This window comes from Diabrotica virgifera, chromosome 2 (genome assembly GCF_917563875.1).
Source record: "Diabrotica virgifera virgifera chromosome 2, PGI_DIABVI_V3a".
In the NCBI taxonomy this organism is placed as follows: Eukaryota; Metazoa; Arthropoda; class Insecta; order Coleoptera; family Chrysomelidae; genus Diabrotica; species Diabrotica virgifera.
This window is the reverse complement of record NC_065444.1, coordinates 125,877,374-125,903,044: the sequence shown is the minus strand read 5'-3', so window position 1 is coordinate 125,903,044 and position 25,671 is coordinate 125,877,374.

Genomic DNA, 25,671 nt, shown 5'->3' with positions numbered 1-25,671 from the left:
GGGGGTCAGGGCCGATTGAGAACCGGTGTAGTTAGTGACTTTCTTTCGACCACCCATAAGGCAGCTATAGGCCATAGTAGGTACAAAACGGCATATTTTTGGGGGTATATATCTTAGGTTCAAGGAGAGACAGGAAAACAACAAATACACCAAATCAATAGCGTTGAGTTAAGCTTTCAAATGGTGGCTAAGCGGGTAGGATCAGACATACGTATAGCTCGGTATGGCCGAAAAAGTGAAAAGCTAAACTTTGAAAAGTTTGGTTTTTCAACAATTACTCAACATTTCAACCTATGAATTGCGCCAATACCTAAGCGTTTATAGGAGGACTCTAGACGCGTCTAACGGTGTATACCTCATATCTGGGAAAATTCGAATTTTTAAATTATAGACTTCATAAGTATAATCAAATCTATTCCCTATGGGAAAAACGGTTTTTCAAGTTCAAAAATTCCTGTAATACCTTCAGTTATCATATTTGACCTTAGATGTATTAGATACTACTTGTCAATACGTTTCAAACTCATGGTTAGTGATCAAAATCGGTTAAGCTGTAACAGACGAGTTCGATAAAGAGTCTTTACTGACGTGGTGCATACAAAATTTTATCGCCAATCATAAAAAATATTAACACTTACTTAGTAGTTAGCACTTACTAAATTACATCCTAATGAAAAAAGAGTGTGTGTACTTGGTACGCACGTAAGACGTTATACTTCTATTATTATAAGTTCAACGAAATAAATATATTTTAAACAGTTTAATCATATTTTTATTTAAATATTAAACCAATTTTTACACTTAAAATAAAATACCAAAAATTAAATATACCGTTAATAGTTACGTTATTGTTTATGAAGTGTAGCCTTCCGCAGCGCAGTTGCTTTTCCCTTGGCTTTAGGTTCTACTTAACCCCCACTTCAAAGTTGAAGTTGTTGTATCGTTGGTTGCTTTTACTCAGGGGGTGACAGTCCCCCCTTCTCAGGGGGAAAAACTAGCGTTTTAAAATAAGTTCGAAAATGGATAAATTGACTAATTCTAAACAACTTTCGTTCTATAGAGTTTTATAAGTTAGTCAATACTTTTCGAGTAGCATAGAAACAAACGAAAAAAGTTGTGTACTCGTTGAGTCCATAGACCCAGCACAAGCAAAGTTGTAGTTCATGAAAAATACGTTTTTATTCGTCAAATTTCAAATCTAATATTTTAACGTGAAATAACCAAAATAATGAAGCACTTTTTGGAAAAAACCCATTAAAACTTTTTTAAAGTGTTTAGAAAAAGCTTTAATTTATTTTTTATAAAAGTTAATAGTATTAAAACTAAACGAGTTACTCTCAAAATAAAGTTACCCCCTTTTTTTGGTAAAAAAAAATCATGAAAATCTCCCCCTGTTTAGCACCAAAATGAAATTAACCGTCACCGCTTTACAAACAATTTAATTTATTACTTAGGTATGTATTTTTTATATGATCTGTAAGTTTCACCGGTTTACAGTGGGTGTTTTTGAAAGGGTTATAGTTTAAAGGGGTTACAGAAAAACAAAATGAAACTATCATATTTATAAAAACAAAACCTACATTTTTTTTACTCTTCGAGATTTTTCGTATCACTAATACTTTTTAAGTTATTTTGAAAAAGGGACACTTCCAAAATTTTCAGAAAAAAATTTTTTTACTATAAAACCAAATTCGTTCAAAAATAAGAACTTTGAACCGGTCAAACTTACAGATCGTATAGGCTCTGAGCTTCGCTGGTGGCGCTCCTGGCGGATTACTAATTCAACTTTCACCGGTAATTTTTAAATTTATTATTTAATTGTTATCGCTTAATATTTACAACGCAAAAAATTTATTAAATTGTAATCGATTTTTTTTAAGATTTTGCTAATCATTTTGACGTTCTATTGATAAAATATGAATTTCTTACTTCGGATACTTTCACAATTATCGTGTAGATGGCGCTAAGATTAATTTATAATTACATATTACGGAACATTAAAAAACTTAAATTCAGTATTTAAAACGTAAATATATTTAAGGTAAAAATATATACCACAGCTTTGACCAACTAATATTTTTTATAATTAATGTTTTTACTTTTAATTTTAAATTAATCACTTTGGCATTTATGTCAAATTTCCGGTAAAGGTTTAAAGACTTGCCACTACTGGCGCTCGCGAATTTGTAAATATCCCCTCTACGTACGAGCTCACAGCGTATAAACAGTACACATACATATAAAGTTAAAAGTAAAGCGGTAACGATTAATTTTATTTAGGGTTCTAAATATTGGGAGATTTTCACGATTTTCTTAACCAAAAAAAGGGACCAACTTTATTTTAAGCGTAACTCCTTTACGAGCTTCACAATGATAATTAAATGCAAGTTGTATTTTTAAAAAAATATATTTAAAAACACGATTTTTTCTATGATCATTCACAACAAAAATATATTCAAACTTATTAATTTTTTAACGCAAACAAATTAAGTAGTTATATGGTTAAATTAATTATTTTGTTGATACATTTATATTTTCAATATTACAATTATTAGAAAGGGATTTCAGACCTGATCGTGCTACCAGCAACTGGTTTTATAAACAGCTCTGAAATATTATTACTAAAAATCGATAATTAACAAGTTAAAATTACTACTAAAGTGATAATAGTGATTGTTTAAGTGCAGGAAATCATACGTGAGTAAAGAAAACTCTCATTTTGTTTGATTGCATGATAATAAACTGATCATTGTTCTGACTAACCTAAAAATTTGGTTAGAATAAAAAGAGCAATTATCAAATTCCGGTTGTTCGTCAACTTTTAAATAAAACAGGTCCGTACTCAGCCAAATTAATGAAAACGAAATATCGAAAACGACCAAAATGAATAATAATAACAGCAATGATATTATTGATACTGATAACTCACCAAACACTAAAAAATACTCCACAGCATTGACTTATTCACCAATAACTTTTCCAAGCAAATAACAGGGAATTATCTTTTCTGCAATAGAGGGCCTCAAATTACAAGATTACTTATTAGAACTCGGACCAATTGTAGATCCAAAAACATTATATTTTTATCCAAGATTTCAAACAACCGTGCTTGTGAAGTATTAGAAATTAATCACGATGACTTGACATATCACATATATCTTACAACAAATACATTATGCTATAAGTGCAAACAACCAGGCCATCTAGCATCACAATGTGCCAGCCTCCAACTCCAAGCTCCTACTTCTCAATATACTAAATCACAACAACAAAGTTCCTCTCTAGACAATCCCTCAGACAGCAATAATTCAAGTGAGTCTATATCAAATACTACTAACCTTAAAATGATATGTAAACAAACACCAATTACTCCTATACTCAATGAGCCTAATCACGACATACCGACTTCTTTTGAAGTTCAAACAACTTCAATAACTATTCCTACGACCTCTAAACGAAATGCAACATCTAGTCCAGAAGATACACCAGATATTACTAATTCCTCAGAAGCAAACTCTTACTTTCCAAAACCTGTTCCAAAAGCTCCAAAGAAAAAGTTGAAGTCGGAAGACAAACCCTCATTAGAATTTCGAGAATTGCCTCAAAACATAATCAATTTCATTGACAACCACAATCCTAAGTTCCCACTCGATAGTCAACAATTCACTGATCTGTTAGAGAATACTCACGGTAGTAGTGATGCATTAAGCATTGCTAAAGACTATACCGAAAATATTCCATCTCTTATAGATATGATAAATGCAATACATTCGCAGGCTGAAGATCGAAAAATGAAAATCAAATGTACTAGACTAACTAAAAAATTAACTAAACAAGTGCTCCGACTTTCTGTTTCATCTGACTTCGACAGTGATGTATCACAAAACTAATTATTTAAATAAAGATATAATTCATGTACAATAATATTTTACAGTGGAATTTAAACATTTTTCGCACCCGCCTACCCTTATTTCAGGTTTTAATTAGGAAATATTCTCCTGATATTATATGTCTTCAAGAAACTAATTTTAAAGACAAAAATGTGTGTGACTTGAAGTCATATAATGTCTACTATCAAAATAGACAGACAAATCATGCCAGTGGTGGTGTTGCAATATATACTAAAACCGATTTACAAGTAAACAGAATCACAATTAATACAAACTTAGAAGCAATAGCAGAAATAGTAACAACAGGTACTAATCAAATAATGAACATATGTAATATTTATATTCCCCGAACCATAATATCCAAGGAAATGAACTTTCCGACTTAATTATGCAAATTCCATCACCAAAATTAATTATTGGTGACTTTAACAGCCATAATCTTCTATGGGGTTCCGAAAAAACTACTAAAAATGGAAAGTTATTAGCAAATATAATCAATAGCCTGAATTTAACAATAATGAACGGTGGAGCTAAAACTCGTTTCGACGCAGCTTCTGGAAATTTTTCAGCAATTGACTTGTCTATTTCTGACCCATCGACGATACTAAATCACACATGGCAAACCGTAGACGATTTATATGGAAGTGATCATTACCCAATAATAGTAACAAAAATTTCCAACCCCACAACAAAAACCAATCCTTTTCAAAAGTGGAAAATTAAGCAAGCCAACTGGAACATCTTTAAAACAAAAATTACCGAAGAAATATCAAATATAAGTGAAGAAGACATAAACTCAACTTTAAAATTGTTTAATAACTTAATCACTGAAGCCGCCACAATTGCAATGGGAAAAACAAAGTACATAGCAAAAAACAAAGTTGTTCCCTGGTGGAATGAAGAGTGTGAATTGGCAATAAAGCAAAGTAAAAAAGCATTAAATACTTTCAAAAGACATAAAACTAATGAGAACTTGACAGAGCTAAGGAAAAAAAGAGCATATGCAAAATTAATTACTACCAGATCTAAAAAAGAGTCTTGAAAAAATATGTTCAAAGTATTAACAGGAATACTAACATGTCATCCGCATGGAAAAAAGTAAAGAAAATAGCTGGCGTCAATACACAAAATGGAATAAAATACCTAGAACGAAATTGAAACCTAATTATTGAAAACAAAAAAATTGTAGAAGAATTAGCTGAAACATACAGAGAAGAGTCTACAAATGAAAATTACAACAATACTTTTTTACGTTATCGGGAAGAAGAAGAAGAAAATCTAATAGAAATTGTAGCCAGTAACGATGATATAAATACTCCAATTAATAAAACAGAACTGTTAGAAGCTGTCCAAATGTTAAAAAACACATCACCAGGCCCAGATGACATACCCGCAATATTCCTACAACAGTTACCTAACGAAGCTTTAGACTTCCTATTGAATCTTTTTAACATAATCTGGTGTAAACAAAAATTTCCCGACTTATGGAGACAAGCAATTGTCATCCCTATTCTAAAACCTAACAAGCCGTCAACAGCAGCAGAATCATATAAGCCAATATCACTTACATGTTCTACTTGCAAATTGCTAGAGAAAATAATAAATAATAGACTTATGTGGCATTTGGAACATCACAATTTACTCATACCGGAACAAGCTGGATTTCGTCCCTTAAGATCCACTACAGATAATGTTTTACATTTAGAAAGTCAAATTAATGAAGCCTTCTGTAACAAACAGAAATGCATAGCTGTTTACTTTGATATCCACAAAGCATTTGATTTGGCATGTTTTGCATGATTTGGCAAAGCAATTCAAGGAAACATGTTGACATTTTTGAATAACTTTCTACATCAACGCAAATTTTCAGTACTAAGTAATGGAGAACATTCTACTATTAAGTCTCAGGACAATGGAACACCACAAGGATCTGTAATTAGCCCTACAATTTTTTTTTAATTGCAATGAATGATGTTATAAAAATCTCAAGAGACCTGCACAGGCTAGATTATATGCTGATGATATGATAATGTTCGTCAAAGGAAAAAATATTAATTCCATGGTCAAATTTTTAGACAAAGAACTAAACAAAATCGAAAGTTGGTCTAATACGAGTGCATTCAATTTTTCAGCTGACAAGACACAATATATTATTTTTTCCAAAAAGCCTATTCACACTAACATACCTGTTTTTGAAACGATGTACAGAGATAAAATATTTAGGTTTAACATTCGACGAGACTTTAAGTTGGAAATCACATATTAAGCAATTGGCACTATCATGTCAAAATGGTATAAATCTTCTTAAATGTTTAGCCAACAAACAATGGGGTACTGACGGAGATACATTACTACTGTTGTATAGAAGCCTAATCCGATCAAAATTGGACTACGGATGTATTGCATATTCTTCAGCGTCAAAGTCAAATTTAAAAACCTTAGACATTATACACAACAATGCATTACGCATAATATCTGGAGCTTACAGAACAACTCCTGTTGCAAGCCTCGAGTGGGAACTTAGAGAGCCATCATTACATGAACGACGAAAATTACTTAGTCTATCTTACGTTTCAAAACAATCACCATTACAACCTGACAACCCTTTTCTTATTCAGTCATCGTTATCTAATATCAACATAAGGACACATTTACCATTTCAATTAATGATCAAAAACATTTTAAACTCATTATTGAAAATTTTGAACTTTCCCTCAACACATTAAGCAAACGTAAACACGGCACCTCCCTGATTAATACCTTTGCCTACTTTAAATTTACAACTATTATCACACCATAAATCTGAAACCAATCCACAAATATTTATAAGCAATTATAATAGAATACTTTCTTCTTTCCCTGAATATATCCAAGTTTACACAGAGGCATCTAAAACAACTTCTGGTGTAGGATCGTCATTTGTTATAAGAGACATCATAAAAAGCTTCAAATTGCCCACAGAATCTACTGTGACAACTGGAGAAATGTATGCAATATACAGAGCTCTAAATTATATACAAACAGTCGAATCAGAAAAATTCCTTATTATTACTGACTCAATCCATTCTCTTCATTATACTATCAAAAATGTACACTTGCAACCCGATTGCTAAATTAATTAAAAACAAGATGCAGCAGCTGAAGAACAAAACATTAGTCTTCGTGTGGGTACCGTCACATATAGGCATTAAAGGAAACGAACTAGCGGATAAAAATGCTCGAGAAATAGCAAATTCTCCAAATATCAGACCGATAATGAAACCACTAGCAGAAGATCTCCAACCGTATTTTAAACAAAAGCTTATATGTAATTGGACTAAATTTTGGGCAGAAAAATCTTCAAAGTTGAAAGAAATAAAACCAAATTGTGGACGATGGAATAACAACTCCCCTAGCCATTTCTTTCAGGTAGTATTAACCAGGCTTCGATTAGGACACAGCAAACTTACACATGAATATCTAATGAAGAAGGAACCGCAACCAAAATGTACGAGTTGTGATGTGCCGTTAACAGTGAAACATGTATTAACAGAGTGTCCCAAATATAGTGCTGAAAGACTAACTTATAACATCCCATTAGTTATAAAGGAGATTTTTAGTGTCTGTACCAGTGAAAATATTGTGAAATTTTTTAGAGACTAACATATTATACCAAATATAATTATGTTATTTTTAGTCATTATTGTATATGTTATAGTCAAAGCCCGAATTTCAGGCACTCCTAGGTTTGACTAGGCAATCCTCAGGTCTGACTGACGGACTTAGTCAAAGCCCGAAATTAATTCAGAGTTTCGGCCTTTGACTAGTCAAACCTAGGAGAGACCAAGTTGGTCAGGCAAAGGTCGAAATTTAATTTTATGAAATCGGGGTTTGACTATATACAGGGTGTCCCGGAAAATAGTGCGTTCCTTTAAGGTATGGAGAGAATACACAATTTGGAACAAAAAAGTCCTATACCATTTTTTTCTAAAGTTAACCGTTTCCAAAAAAAAGTTAACATTGTTTTCCATATACCTGTATTTTAATGTTTGGAAATTTTAATAAACTGGCAACATCGTACGCACTACGGCATAATAACATAATAAGAACTCGTTTGTGATTGTGATTAACAGTATTTAAAATAATCCAACCTAATAGTAGGTAATACTTATGTATTTACTATTTGTTTACTAAAATTATTTTCTTTTGAAATGTATTGAAATACCTATTGCATAATTTTAAACGAATTACACATCTTTAAACATAAAAACACATCTTTTAACTAAACTAGTATTATGTATTTAGTAAGGTTTAAATGGGTTGAATGCTGAGTATTGCTGAGGGCTTTAACTGAATTACATAGTTTTAATAGTTTACAGTGGAACTTAAATACACCAGATAATGTCTCAGTAATTTGTTTAATTGTGAACTGAAATAACTAAGTTGTACTTACTTGAAAATAATTAATATACCGAATAGATGTTTCAAGTAACCTTTCACAAACACCATTCATAGGTAATAACATAATAGGTAATACACTCACTATTCGAAAACATTTTCGGCATTGACACTAAACAGGATTCTTTAAAACTATCTGTTTACTATCATCTTCTATCTATTTACATGGGACTGTCTATGCTTAAATTTGCGTACCGCACATAGTTGTCAGATTTAAATTTGGATACCAAAATACATTTTAATTTTTTGGTCAAACGGTTGCATTTAGAAAAAAATGTTATAAGAGTTTTTTGTTCTACATGGTGCCTTCTACCTATACCTTTAAGGAACGCACTATTTTCCGGGACACCCTGTATACCCTGATCAGCTATTAAAATGTAATTTGTTAGATTTGGTTTAATAAAACGTGCTTTTTTAATTTTAATGTTTATTATTTTTATATTGTCGTAATTAAAATAAAAAAATTAGTGTTTATTCTCACATGTTGATGCATTATAGCATTTAGTGTTGCACAATTCGTTAGACCTTTTACACTTACATAATTTTAAAGTGCATTTCTTATTGCAGTAGCATTTTATAAAGCCTTGTCCTCCAAATTTAGAATATTTTGTACAAATGTCTCTTTATAGAGACAGCTTAACATCTCTAACATCTTCGAAATTAAGAAAATTCTCTTTGTATTCTCTTATTTGATTTCTTGAAAAACGTAATCTGATTTCACCAAGTATATGAATTTTATTTTAGCACAAACATATGGAATGGGAATGTCATCGTCAACTGTGAAAGAAGATATTGCAATCGGAGAAAAAACTAAGGATCACCATAATACTAAGGAAGCCCCTGGGCCGTCGTCACTAGGAGAGGAAGAAAATTGTCAAACAATTCAGATTACAATTCAACAGCACACTTGGTATATACTATGAAGGTTTTGACAGAAAAGGTACATGCATGCGTTGTGCACAGACAGAGAAGATTAAAACAAATAAAGGAAAGGCGATTAAAGGTCTTCATGCCCAGAAGACCTCTCCCCAGTTTTTATAGGGCCAAAAGAGATGTTCGAAATATTTTGGATATCATACAAGATAAAACAATTGACGTTTTATATAGAGTTGGTACGAAATTAGAAATAATAAACACACTTTTTTCAAGAAATCAAATATACAAAGATAATTTTCTTAATTTCGAAGATGTTTCAGACGTTAAGCTGTCTCAAAGAGAAATTAGTACAAAAAATTCTAAATTTGCAGGACAAGGCTTTATAAAATGTTACTGCAATAAGAAATGCTCTCCAAAATTATGTAAGTGTACCTAAAAGGTCTAACGTATTGTACAACTGTAAATGCAATAATGCCTCAACATGTGAGAATAAACACTATTTTTTTTTTATTTTAATTGCAACAATGACCCCCTCTGTGGCTCAGTGGTAAGAGCGCATACCTTTGGATCGAAAGATCCGAATGGTCGTGAGTTCGAATCTCACCAGGGCCAGGAATTTTTCGTTTATTATAAATTAATTCCGGTTAGGTCGTAGGGCCAGCAACCCTACAGCCGTAAAAAAATAAACAAAAGCTAAAACACCCAGAAATTGGCCTCGGAAACGGGACAGTTTTAATCAAAGACGAACACGGCAACGATAATGGACATTGAATATTGGTTTTTGGAATATACAAGGAATTAGAAATAAACAAAGAGAAATTCTTTGGAAGTAGAAAAAAGAAACTTGGACCTGATTATCCTCTCGGAAACAAAGAAGAAGGGAAACGCCTGTGAAGATCTTAAGAATTATATACAGTGCTACACGGGAGTATTAAAAAGTGAAAGAGCGAAAGCAGGGATATCAGTAATGATTAACAAACGATGGAAAAACCAAATACAATCATGGGATGCTATAAACGAAAGAATAATAAAACTGACCCTCTCAATTAGAGGAAGAACGATTACAATCCTAGGGGTATACGCTCCCAATGACGATGCCCAGATAGCAGTAAAAGACAATTTTGAAGAAATATTAAAAGATCAAATAGAACAGGTTCCGAATACGCACGAATTGATTATAGCAGGAGATTTAAATGCCAGAGTAGGCAAACAAGCCCACAGTAATGTAGTGGGAAAATATGGAGAAGAAAGAATTAACGACAATGGGATAAGGTTGATCAATCTATGCGAGGAGTATGAACTTAAAATATACAACACATTCTTTGAACATAAGGACATCCATAAATTTACTTTGTACCAACATACACGTGGACTTAAGTCAATTATTGACTATCTAATCTCGAGACAAAATGCAAAATTTAGCATCCAGGATGTTAGAGCTTTCAGAGGGGCTGATTACGGATCAGACCACTGCTTAGTAATCGGTAAAATTTATGTTCCATTTATACCAAAACAAAATAACTCCGAAGAAAAAGAACACAAAAGGAATTCATATGATCCAGAAATAGAAAAATATAATATTAATAGCTTACAACATGAAAGTACAAAATATCTGTACCGTAACAGACTTGAACAGAAACTAAGTCAAGAACAAAGAACAACCGAAGAAGAATATAATCACATAAAAGCATGCATAAAACAAGCAGCACAAGAAGCACTAGGAAACTTAGAAAACGGAAAGAAACCAGAATGGTGGGATAAAGATATCGAAGAGAAAATAGAGAAGAAAAAACAACTTCACCTACAACGTCTACAAAATCAGGAAAACGTTGAGATTCAACAACAATACAGGGACCTAAATAGAGAAGTAAAAAGAGAAGTGATTAAAAGAAAAAACGCAACCTGGATCAAAAAATGTGAATACATAGATCAACAATTAGGAGGAACTAGGGGTTCAGAAGCATGGAAGATGATAAAGAATGTCAGAACATCACATAAAGGTGGACACACAATTAAGAGTATATCTGATGCCGAATGGGAACATTTTAAGGAATTATTGGTAGAAAAACGACCACAATACATAACAAGAATACAAGAAAAAGAGAATGATATACAGAGTGAACACGAAATACAACTAGATAAAACCAAAGTGGAAGAAGCTATTAAAAATATGAAATCCCGGAAAGCACCCGGAGCTGGAGGAATTAATCCTGAATTAATAAAATATGGACCACCCAAACTATGGGATATGCTTAAAAATCTTTTCGAAAGATGCCTGAATGGAGAAAAAGTACCAGATGAATGGCTAACATCACATATTACTCCCATACATAAGAAGGGACCTAAAAATAACCCCAAAAACTATAGGGGAATTGCAGTCATCAGCACCATTGGAAGATTATACTCCAGGCTATTAAGAAATGAAATAGAACAAGAAATTCAAGGAAAGCAAGCTGAAGAACAAGCTGGTTTTCGTGCGGGACGTTCAACGGTAGACAATCTCTTCACTATAAAAATAGCACTAGAAAAAAGAATACAAAGAAATCAGGAAACCCACATCGCTCTTATCGACCTAGAAAAAGCCTATGATAGTGTCCCCATTATAGAACTATGGAATTCAATGAAAGACATCGGTATCGATGGAAAACTCATACAAGCAACTAGAATGTTTTATGAGACCACTAACACCAGAATCAAAAACGGCAAAAATTTCACTGAGGCATTTAATACTTCAAAAGGCCTCCGACAAGGATGTTGTCTATCTCCCACTCTCTTTAAAATATACCTTGACCAATCCTTACAGAGGTGGACAAAAGCAGTAAAACCGATGGGACTGAAAGTGGGAGATGACTCCCTATTTACATTATACTTTGCGGACGACCAAGTTGTAATAGCCCAAGATCAAGATGACTTAAGCTATATGATACGGAAGCTAAATGAGCATTACCAACAGGCAGGATTAGTAATAAATATGGATAAGTCAGAATACTTCATAGTAGGAAACGAAGACATTGAAAACCTACCATGGGAACAAGGACATATTGTTGGTGTGAAACAATGCAAATATTTGGGAGCTATATTTAACAAACGAGGAAATAGTGAAGATGAAATACAACACAGGATCAATAAAGGTAGAAGCATCACTAGATCCCTCAATTCAATTTTATGGGACAAAGATATCAGGAAGGAAACAAAGAAAAGAATATATGAAAGTATAATGAAGAGCGCTACAATCTACGGTGCAGAAGTTTGGGACATAAGTGCAAAAAATAAAAAGAAGCTACTTAGTACAGAAATGGACTTCTTGAAGAGAAGTTGTCAGGTTTCCAGATTAGAACATGTAAGAAATGAAACAATTAGAGAACGTATGAAGGTGGAAAAAACTATAATGGACGATATTGAAAAGAGACAGCTGACATGGTTCGGGCACGTTAAAAGAATTAATGAGACTCGCTGGCCGAGAAAAATATTAGAGTGGGTCCCACCGGAGAGAAGAAGAAGGGGACGACCACGGAGAAGCTGGAGGGACAATATTCAGGACGCAATGGATTCGAGGCAATTAGATGAAGATACGTGTTACGATAGAAAAAATTGGAAGCTGGGTATGGAGAGGCGGCGACAGCCGTAGAAATCCATTATATATATATATATATATATATATATATATATATATATATATATATATATATATATATATAACAATTTATTGTAGTGGTGTATCGGGTATGCGGTCTGTTATTTGAAAAAAAACTCTTTTTTTCTTTTATATCTCTATATTTCGCTGATTTTTTGTCAGCTTCATCAGGAGACAACTAAAATATGAATAAAATTTTGTATAACTATAAGATGAGAATAAACAATGAATTACTTACAGATTTAGAGTTAAAAATATTTAAAAAGGTTCTTGTACATAATATGTTCAAAACAGTACTAACAATATTAGTTAAAAGCAACTAGATCATTAGTAATGAAATATAAAAAGCAAAAATAAAAACAACTAAGAAACAATTAAAACACAATAAAATTACACATTAAAAATATACAGGATGATTTAAAATGTAATTGTAAACAGAAAAATTATTTTAACATACTAAGAATATTACAGTAGATATTGCTCAACTGTCCCGTGTCTGCCTTGTAATTTACTGCATATTTTTCTTTATTAATATGACACATTTCTAAGAACAACCTTTTCTTGTAATTATTCTCTTGCTGTAGAACCCTGACATTTGAGTAGTCAAATTGATGCCCAGTCTTTAAGTAATGGTCAACTGCTGCACATGTATTCTTCTTTTTTGTACAGTCACTTTTGTGCTGTGTAACCCTTTGTTTTAGCCATTGAGAAGTTTGGCCAACATAACAGCTCTGGCAATCCAAACAAGGCAGTTTGTAGATAACATTAGTTTTATTCACAGTTGGTGTCTTGTCTTTTACTTTAGAAAACAGTTGTCGGTTTTCTAACAAATTATATTGAACAATTTTGATGTTGGTAAATTGTTTAAATAAACTAGTCACGGAAGGGGTTAAATGTTTTATTAATGGTAGTTTTTTTATATCGGATTGTTTGTACTGCACCGATATCAGAGGGACCGTCAAAAATGTCTGAGTTAAATATCAATTTTTTAAGGATATGTTTCGGGTATCCATTATTTTCGAAGATGTTTAACAGCAAATTTAAGTTTCTGTTTATGAATTTATCATCACTAATATGCCTTACCCTATTCTTCATTGCAATCACTGTATTAAACTTTTGATGAGTAGGATGATTTGAAAAAAAGTTTAAATGTCTTCCAGAGTGTGTTGGCTTTTGATACCAATCTATCAATATTTTGTTTTGTTCAGTTCTTATTAATTTTGTGTCCAGAAATGATATCGAACAATCATTTTCAATCTCTAAAGTAAATTGGATATGTTTGTTAAAATTATTGAAAATGTTCAGGGTATTTTGAATTTGAGAAGTAGGAACAGAACAAATAAGATCGTCTACAAATTTTTTAATGAAGGGTAAAGGGAAAGGTAATTGTGGAATAATGTCATCCAGCAAATGGTCCAAAATTATGGTTGCTATTATGGGGCTCAGTGGACTACCCATAGGTGCTCCAAATATTTGTCGATAGAATTTATCATTAAAACTAAAATAGGTGTTCTCAAAAACATAATTCAGAAGTAATAAAAAACTATCCTTAGAAATTGTTGTATAATTTTGAATGAGATTCCATTTTGACTGTATTATATTACTGACCAGAGCTATTGGTATATTAGTAAATAACGATATGACATCCAATGAAACTAAAACATAATCCTTCGGTAGAATCAACTCTCTGATATCATTAACAAATGAAAATGTATCCTTTGCATTATAGGTGTTCACTTCGTCAAAAGCATCTTTAAGAATGTTAGCAAGAAATTTGGATAAGTCATAAGTTACCGAATTTATAGAACTTACAATAGGTCTAAGTGGTATACCTTCTTTATGGATTTTTGGTAAGCAATAAAGTTTCGGACAAGATGCATTGTATATACACTCGGAAAAATGAAAGAATACCCATGAACGAACATATAAAACATGCTGTATTTTCCTGTCACCGTGTCACAAAGAAAATTCTCCAGTGCAAGTACATGTAACAATAATTATTACATGTACTTGCGCTGGCCAATTTTTTGTGTGACACGGTGACAGGAAAATACAGCGTGTTTTATATGTTCGTTCATGGGAATTCTTTCATTTTTCCTACTGTAGTCAGTTTTTTGGCAAATTCTTGATTTATTTCTAAGTTATTCCTCATAGCTTTAATAAGTTCATTATAAGAAAATTGGATAGTAATAGTTGGATCTCTTTTCAGCTGAAGATATGTGATTTTATCATTTAATAAGCCTTCTGTTTTTTCAATATATTCGGTTTTGTCCATTGCTACTGTACACCCTCCCTTATCTGATTGTAAAATATAAAGATCTGGATGCGATTTTAAGAATTGTTGAGTTTCTTTAAATATTTTATTTAAAACACTGGAATGTTCTTTTTTGGAATGATTTAAGTAGTTCGTAACGACATTAGTAACTTTTGCTCTTAATAAGTCTTTAGATGTATCCGGTATTTCATCTATTATATTTTCTATATCACCCAAAAAATTGTCTAACTTAAAATCTGATTTCGGACAAGAAACCCCAAATTTTGGACCCAGAGACAGGAAGTCAGAAACATTTGTGGGAATATTAACAGAAGATATATTTTTGAACCATTTACTGTTGTCATTAAATAACTTATTTACTTTAGGAGTGTCGTTAGAGTATAACCTTTCAAATTTGTTAATGTTCTTTTTCTTAACATCTCTAAAAATATAATCAAAAGATCGCTTTAAACTGGCTTCAAAATCCTGTATGATGTGCAACGGTAAAATATTTTGCAATCTAAATTTAACTGTACTAATGGATTTTTGTAAATATACTAAATTATTGCATGTGATTTTTATTTCTAAAGTTAAGAGTAAACAGTAGCGATCAACAGGTAGCAATAAAAATATAACTTCGGGAGATAGTATCATAAACTTTGGCAACAGTGGTAATCTTTGACATTATCCAAGATTAATATTATTGACAATTTAACTCATAGGCGCGCTAAATGGAAGTAACCGAAACAATTTTTTTATTAGTAAATAAATATTTCTAAAAATAAACCAAAATGGGTGAAAATTTTATGTTAACATGGTATTTGCACGAAATAATAATAATAAATAATAATTTCGTTGTGAAGCGAAACGAGAGCCGTCTTATTTTATTTAGTTCATAGAGCGCCAAAGGTACTCTAGAACGGCCCTTCAACCATTCTTAGGGTCCCATCAGAGGTGCATATTTCATTCTTTTTGAATTACTAAAATTCGGGCTACCGTTATCGATTCACAACGAAATTATGGCATGAATGCCGTGGCGGTATCTGCTAAAGACGAACGAAAGTTTTACTTCTAATATTAACAATATCACAAATAAAATAAAACTTATTAGAACTAGTCTTCTGGTTAAACCAATCGTGGCTTGCGGCTTCTAAAATTTGCAAGCCAACGAATTGCCGGAGCTAAGAAGGCCGAGGGAATTCTACCAGGTTACGTCGTACTTCATGGAATGATTATTTATTATTTTGATTAGTTCTACTAGTAATCTGAGTATTGGGAACTAATCTTTGTTGAAATTTTACCGTGCTGGACAGGTGGGAAGTGAGATGCAGCCTGATAGATCTTCCTCGGCATTGTTAGCTCCTGCAATTCGTTGGATTCCAAATTTTAGAAGCCACGAATGATGTAACCCAAAAATTAGTTCTAATAATAAAGTTTTATTTTTGATATTATTAATATTAAAAGTAAAACTTTCATTCGAATAATAAAACGGTATTGACACTCCCCCCATATTTCGTATTTCCGTGTACACGTCTGGACTTGAGCTGTAAGCGAAAATAATCATACAAGTGGCATACAGCGTGTCTCGTTCCCTGTTCAATTGCTGCTGGCGTGGTATATACAGTTTGTCTCGGTAAGTTCTCATTGATTATGCATACATATTCTAGAGAACAGATGGTTGCAAAAATATATGTTATAGGCTTAGGGTTGGAAAAAAACAAAATTTGTAGTTTGTTTAATTTAATCGTGAGAATATAGGAAACTAATATGGTACATATTCTAACGTTAGTTTGAAGAACATAAGAGAAACGTTGTGAAAATGAATGAAAAATAAATAAAAAAATTGACAAATGCATTAAATTACATTAAATACATCTGAAATAGAGATAAGTTATATATTCTTTGGTGGACTGTTTTTGATTAATGTTTTTGTTTGTTAAGTTGTCCTGAACACTTATTTGATTAACAAATCAAAAACATAAAAAAATTTAAAAAATTAACAACTTGTTTTTATTACATACGGTCCACATATACATAATACTAGTTCAGTAAAAAGTTACACTATTTCGAGCGTTGGGGTTTGGGGCGAGGGGGAGTGTTAGGAGAAGTTGATAAATTAGTAGTTTTTACGGTTTCTGGTTTAAAGTGAAGAAAGTTCTATTCAAAAATATTCTACGTCACATTTAAAACAAGATAGGTTTTATGCATAACTGTTCTAAAATCAACGATTTCGGTTGTCGGAAATCAACCGTTTTCTATATTTTTCATATATATTTTTTTACATTTATTTTGTTCTTCTTCTTCTTCATGTTACTTGTCCGTTGGCTATTATCATAGCAATTTTAATTTTGTTTGCCGAGTTTCTGAATAACTCGATCGATGTTAGTCCAAACCATTGACTCAAACCATTACTCGAAAAGTATTGACTTAGTGAAAAAACTCTATAGAACAAAAATTACTTAAAATTAGCCAGTTTATCCATTTCCTGACTTTCTTTGGACGAATATTTTTTCACCCCCAATAGGGGGTGAAAACCATCCCCAGGGCAAAAGCACATATCGGCACAATATCAATTTTTTATCTTTGACCTGTTAGCTATGTGTATGCCTTTCATGTCAATCCAAGCGGTTCTTTAAAATTTAGAGATTTTGCAATATTTTACCGTTAAAGAACGGACTATTTGTGTAATTACAAGTATAATTTAAAATTAATTTCGATTATACAGGGTTAGATAATGTAGTTTAAAAATAATAATAAGTTCATCATCATGTAGAAAAGAAACTGTGAACATCAAATATTTGTTTTATTTTAGAAGATATAGGTATCTGTATTCCCAGAACCTCCACAATTCATCTTACTTGATAAACGGAAGTATTTGCTTCATGCCAGCTCCTTAGGTTTACCATACCAGGCAACAAAAAATGGTATCGTTCAACAGGTAAATCGCGGCGAAGGCGATGCAAAGCGTCCGCTTATGTACAAAGTCTAAAGAATATTAAAAAAAAATGAATAACCATTTTCAATTTCGTTGCAAAACGAAAATACAGCCGAACCATATTCTAGTCCAATCAGAGAGTGCTGCAAGCACCTCTACCGGTTTCGAAACTTATTAGTCTCTCATCAGGAGGCACATATGCTACTCTCCCTGATCCAACCAAAACAAACACTATGCCATTTCGTTCGTTGCAATCCGGGACTGCACGCTGGGGTTTGTTTTGGTTGTATCAGGGAGAGCAGCATATGTGCCTCCTGATGAGAGACTAATAAGTTTCGAAACCGGTAGAGGTGCTTGCAGCACTCTCTGATTGGACTAGAATATGGTTCGGCTGTATTTTTGCTTTGCAACGAAATTGAAAATGGTTATTCATTTTTGATTTACATTTACTTTGTGTGGAGTATGAAGTGAACCATTCTCGTTGGAACTTTACCGCGCTGAGCAGATGGGACGTGAATTGTAAATTGTAGAATTCACTCATCTTCCTTACTCTCAGCATCCGTACGGCTTACAAATTGTAGAAGCCTCGGAGGTGTAACCACAGAAGGTTCCCATTGTTTTCATTCTGGTGGGATGTAGAATAGCATTATGTTGTTTTATATGCCATTAGAGTGAAAACTTAGTCTTTTTTTCTAATGAATATTATTTGTAACGTGTAGTTTTTGAACCAATTTTACACAAAAACATTGACATACAAATTCATGTTTAGTGGCAAGAATACTTTGGTTTTTGCTTAGTGAATGTAAAAGCAGTCGCAATATCTCACCTAAATTAATAATTTATACATCTCAACAAAAAATAAAGTATATAGGAAATACTACCCTGGAAATTGCTCGCCCTATCCGAGTCCTACTTATAAGTTTTACTATAAACGTATATATCTAATAGTTTAGTCGTAAGAAATGAACGACAGATTGAATCAAGTTCGAAAATATTGTCACCAATGATAGTCCTGTCGCCAGGGGTACAACGGCCTCCTTTATTCAGATGGACTTACCCGTAGGACACGAATTTTTTAGGTTACAGTTGATCCGGATGTCGATAAGATTGTTATAAACAAAGAACTTGAGGAATCACGTAACAGCAATTTCTCGAAAAAAAAAAACGTTGTATTTTTTGAGTCATTCTAAGAAAAAACTGTTCTTACAAGTTTTCGAGATAATCGCGGTTGAACTTTAACAAAATCGAAAAATTGCAATTTTTGAACCCGAATAACTTTTGATTAAAAAATAAAATAGCAATTCGGCTTACCGCATTTGAAAGTTAGAGTCAAATAATATCGTCTTTGATTATTTGCATTGCTAAAAATTTATTTTTTTATTGTTAAACAAAGCTATAAACACATAGTGTTTTTCGTTCCCAATACATGCGTTTTAATTCATGCTACATAGAAATTGCCTCGCTTGCATTTGTACCTACTCTGCCTACTCGTTCGATTTTACATGAGAGATCATTGAAAGCAACACTCAGGCGTTATGTGTTTATAGCTTTGTTTAACAATAAAAAATAAATTTTTAGCAAAAATAAATTTTTTCGGGTTCAAAAATTGCAACTTTTCGATTTTAAGTTCAACCGCCTTTATCTCGAAAACTATGTATCCTACGAAAAAACTTGTCAGAACAGTTTTTGCTTAGAATGGCCCAAAAAATACAAAAAAATGTTTTGTTTTGAGAGAAATCGCTGTTATGTAATTCCTCAAGTTCTTTGTTTATAACAATCTTATCGACATCCGGATCAACTGTTACCCAAAAGATTCTTGTTCTACGGGTCAAAATACATAAAAAAACTTGGGTAAGACCATCTGAATAAAGAAGGCCGTTGTATCCCCCTAAGGACAGGACTATGAATACCTACCTCAAAAAAATTGACATTTGTACTGTAGTCAGGATTTCTGTACCTAAACATAGATTTATTACGAATTTCATTTTCATGGGAAACAACTTTTCACACTTTTTTTATTTATGACAACAGTAGATTACTTCTTATAGGTAGGTACTTACATTATTAAAATTTGTGATGGCTCCAATTTCGGTGTTCTCATAATTTTGCCACGGCTTTTAATGGACTTTTTCTTGGAATGATTCGCTTTATTTTTCGTTTGATTACCTTTTCTCATTTCGTTAAACTATTGATAATATGTTAAAAATAAAAAATTCTCCTAAAACTCTATACTCGCATTAGAATTCGAAATATTTTTACGTAAAATATACTTACCTACCTACATTGAACTAAAACACAATTAACAACAGTCTGTTATTTCAAAGAGGCCAACAACTTATACAACAACAAAAATATAATAAATTAACTATCAATAAATACTATTTTCTTATGAAACAACTATAACGAATTCTTAAATTAACACACTACTGCACTGAACAGATATCAATAAAGATGACAGACCAAATTAGAGAAAATCTGACGCAGGTCTGTCAAAATGACAGTGATAATTTCTGTATGTTGCCTAATTAGTTATTTAGTAATAATATGTTCGATTTCTTGTTAGAAATAAAAAATTTTAGTAGTTCCAAGATTACACAAAATCTAGGCATGGGATAAAATAGTTTATTTGAAGAAAGTTTATTATTATTTTCTTCTTAATGGCGGTACAGGCTCCTTTTTTCAATATTTTATTTAGTTATATAGTAATTTCCACATACTAAAATATTTCTAAAATTGGGCTCTGTACCGCCATTCTTTATTATATTACGAATATGTGTGCCAAATATCTCGACAAAATATTCAAAATTAGAGCCGCAATATTGGAACGCGTTTGATGCCACCTGTTGCTCGCTACTGTAGCCTCTTAAAGCTTTTTTACATAATTGCTTAATGAACCCATCTACTGTATTTTTTGGGTGATATAGAAAATATAATAGATGAAATATCGGATACATCTAAAGACTTATTAAGAGCAAAAGTTACTAATGTCGTTACGAACTACTTAAATCATTCCAAAAAAGAACATTCCAGTGTTTTAAATAAAATATTTAAAGAAACTCAACAATTCTTAAAATCGCATCCAGATCTTTATATTTTACAATCAGATAAGGGAGGGTGTACAGTAGCAATGGACAAAACCGAATATATTGAAAAAACAGAAGGCTTATTAAATGATAAAATCACATATCTTCAGCTGAAAAGAGATCCAACTATTACTATCCAATTTTCTTATAATGAACTTATTAAAGCTATGAGGAATAACTTAGAAATAAATCAAGAATTTGCCAAAAAACTGACTATATACAATGCATCTTGTCCGAAACTTTATTGCTTACCAAAAATCCATAAAGAAGGTATACCACTTAGACCTATTGTAAGTTCTATAAATTCGGTAACTTATGACTTATCCAAATTTCTTGCTAACATTCTTAAAGATGCTTTTGACGAAGTGAACACCTATAATGCAAAGGATACATTTTCATTTGTTAATGATATCAGAGAGTTGATTCTACCGAAGGATTATGTTTTAGTTTCATTGGATGTCATATCGTTATTTACTAATATACCAATAGCTCTGGTCAGTAATATAATACAGTCAAAATGGAATCTCATTCAAAATTATACAACAATTTCTAAGGATAGTTTTTTATTACTTCTGAATTATGTTTTTGAGAACACCTATTTTAGTTTTAATGATAAATTCTATCGACAAATATTTGGAGCACCTATGGGTAGTCCACTGAGCCCCATAATAGCAACCATAATTTTGGACCATTTGCTGGATGACATTATTCCACAATTACCTTTCCCTTTACCCTTCATTAAAAAATTTGTAGACGATCTTATTTGTTCTGTTCCTACTTCTCAAATTCAAAATACCCTGAACATTTTCAATAATTTTAACAAACATATCCAATTTACTTTAGAGATTGAAAATGATTGTTCGATATCATTTCTGGACACAAAATTAATAAGAACTGAACAAAACAAAATATTGATAGATTGGTATCAAAAGCCAACACACTCTGGAAGACATTTAAACTTTTTTTCAAATCATCCTACTCATCAAAAGTTTAATACAGTGATTGCAATGAAGAATAGGGTAAGGCATATTAGTGATGATAAATTCATAAACAGAAACTTAAATTTGCTGTTAAACATCTTCGAAAATAATGGATACCCGAAACATATCCTTAAAAAATTGATATTTAACTCAGACATTTTTGACGGTCCCTCTGATATCGGTGCAGTACAAACAATCCGATATAAAAAACTACCATTAATAAAACATTTAACCCCTTCCGTGACTAGTTTATTTAAACAATTTACCAACATCAAAATTGTTCAATATAATTTGTTAGAAAACCGACAACTGTTTTCTAAAGTAAAAGACAAGACACCAACTGTGAATAAAACTAATGTTATCTACAAACTGCCTTGTTTGGATTGCCAGAGCTGTTATGTTGGCCAAACTTCTCAATGGCTAAAACAAAGGGTTACACAGCACAAAAGTGACTGTACAAAAAAGAAGAATACATGTGCAGCAGTTGACCATTACTTAAAGACTGGGCATCAATTTGACTACTCAAATGTCAGGGTTCTACAGCAAGAGAATAATTACAAGAAAAGGTTGTTCTTAGAAATGTGTCATATTAATAAAGAAAAATATGCAGTAAATTACAAGGCAGACACGGGACAGTTGAGCAATATCTACTGTAATATTCTTAGTATGTTAAAATAATTTTTCTGTTTACAATTACATTTTAAATCATCCTGTATATTTTTAATGTGTAATTTTATTGTGTTTTAATTGTTTCTTAGTTGTTTTTATTTTTGCTTTTTATATTTCATTACTAATGATCTAGTTGCTTTTAACTAATATTGTTAGTACTGTTTTGAACATATTATGTACAAGAACCTTTTTAAATATTTTTAACTCTAAATCTGTAAGTAATTCATTGTTTATTCTCATCTTATAGTTATACAAAATTTTATTCATATTTTAGTTGTCTCCTGATGAAGCTGACAAAAAATCAGCGAAATATAGAGATATAAAAGAAAAAAAGAGTTTTTTTCAAATAACAGACCGCATACCCGATACACCACTACAATAAATTGTTTTATATATATATATATATATATATATATATATATATATATATGTAAAATATTATACGGGAAATAAATATTCTACCTCCGTCTGTGCTGCCATCTTGGGAACGTTTTCGCTGTCTACAGCTCATCAGCCAAGCTCTCAGAACAGACGAAGATGTAGAATATTTCCTCCGTATACCCGAGGCCGTAAGACAGCCATGCAGTCCTTATGGGACTAGCGCAATCTGCTATTATATATGTATATATGTATATATATATATATATATATATATATATATATATATATATATATATATATATATATATATATAATAAATGAAAATAGTTTCTGTCCTTGTGGGATCGGTACTTACCGGAGGGACCGCAGACGTTCTGATACAATTATGGTCTCTTTGCAAAGACAATGACGTCGACTTTGCCAAGTAACAAGACACTTACTCAACACACACTACACATAACTCTAGGTACCTGACTGCAAAAATTCACCGTACCTACCATGCCAATGGCCATTAGTTGTCGAGGCGTTAGCTAAATAAAAAATAATTGCGACAATATAAAAATAATAAACATTAAAATAAAAAAATAACGTTTTATTAAACCTAATCTAACAGATTACGACATTTTAATAGCTGATCGGGATTTAACTAGTCAAACCCCAATTCCATAAAATTAAATTTCGACCTTTGCCTGACAAACTTAGTCTCTCCTAGGTTTGACTAGTCAAATGGCAAAACTCCTAATTTATTTCGGGCTTTGACTAAGACCGTCAGTCAGACCTGAGGATTGCCTAGTCAAACCTAGGAGTGCCTGAAATTCGGGCTTTGACTATAACATATACACTAAATCCATCCGCTAATAACCAATATGGTTGATGCGGCTTACTTTAAATAAAAAAATATTACAATTATTAAAATGAATTTGAGGATAAATTTTTAATATCCCTATCGTCTTCAGAAATTTTCTTAAAAAGATTATGTCCAGTTGCACCAACAAATAAACGATTGATTTGAATTGCTCGTTTATTTTAAAATATAATTGTCACAAAACTGTCAAATTAAAAACAGAAATTTTAACGATTTTCCCAAAAAATATTAAATTTTAACCTAATAAAACCTTCACTTTAACCTTAAAAATTATTAAAGAAAAGTGTTCATATTTGATGGTTTTTAATTGACAGTTTTTTGACAATTATTATATTTTAAAATAAACGGACAATCCAAATCAAAAAATCAACCGTTTAGTTGTTGGTGCAACTGGACATTAATCTTTAAATTAATCAGTTTGTTTACATATAAGGCTTTTCATTCACTGTCATTTGTTTCGAGCTTCTGTCATATGTCGTATAATCCGTGTATATTAATATTATACACAGATTATACAACATGACAGAAGCTCGAAAGAAATGACAATCGATGAAAAGCCCTATTGAGAACTGTCAAAACGTATGCATTTGACTCGCCATTGGTCACTGCGCCTCTTCCACCACCTTCATTGCAAATGCCATATCGCCATTCTATTGGTTAAAAATCTGTATCGTAATGAAAATGTGTATCATAATGAAGCTCATTATGATACAGGTATAGTGTAGGAAACAAAGGTTGAACCTTGCAAAATGGACACAAGTCCGGTTTTATTTTTTTCTGGTATATCAAGGGGTGCTTATTATAAGACTAATTTTTCTGAAAAAATTTCGCCCCGGAACCCCCCTTTTCACCCCTTTAAAGGGGGTAATTTGTGGTGTTTGCGGAACGTAGCCCTTCATGTACCTTTTACAAATTTTTTTTTTATAAAAATATGAAGAGGACTATATTTTCTACGATTTATTTCCAACAGCATATGTCTATCATCCACCGTTTAGCGGGGGTGGCGTCCCAAAGTTGACAAGTTTTTAAAAAAGATGTTTTTAAAAAATATATATTTTTCCCTAACTGTAACGGAAATTAAGAAGAAATCCTGCGGCAATTATTCACAAATAATTGATTGATTTTTTGGTATCGGTTTCACTTAAGGGTAAAATTGCCCTTTTTTTACATTAAAAACCTTACATTTTAAAAAACCCCTTTTTATACCGTCTGAACCGTTTATGCTAGAGTAAAAAGACTTTCAGCGATTACCCATGTACTGGTGCTATTTACAAATTTGTATAATACACCCACGTTTTTTCCCGGGAACCACCCCAAAAAAGAAGAATTAATAAATAAAGTGATTTTCTTGGAATCCTTCACACACAATGGCCTTTATTAATATGCTTCATAGATCATTTTATGCACGTTATTATTACCTATGCATGGACACCAAAAGCGATTTCCTAGTGCAACCCCTGTAGCAAAAAAATAAATAAATTGGGGGGTTGAACTTTTTTTTTGTTTTTTGCTTTTTGATACATATGGGCTTCTATACTATATGCTTCATCAATAGTGCTTTTCAAAAATATATATGGTTATTGCAACATCCCTGCAGAAACCACCCTATCTTTGAAAATATACTGCAGAAACTACCCCTATCCCTTGGCGAGCATGTTTTTACTATT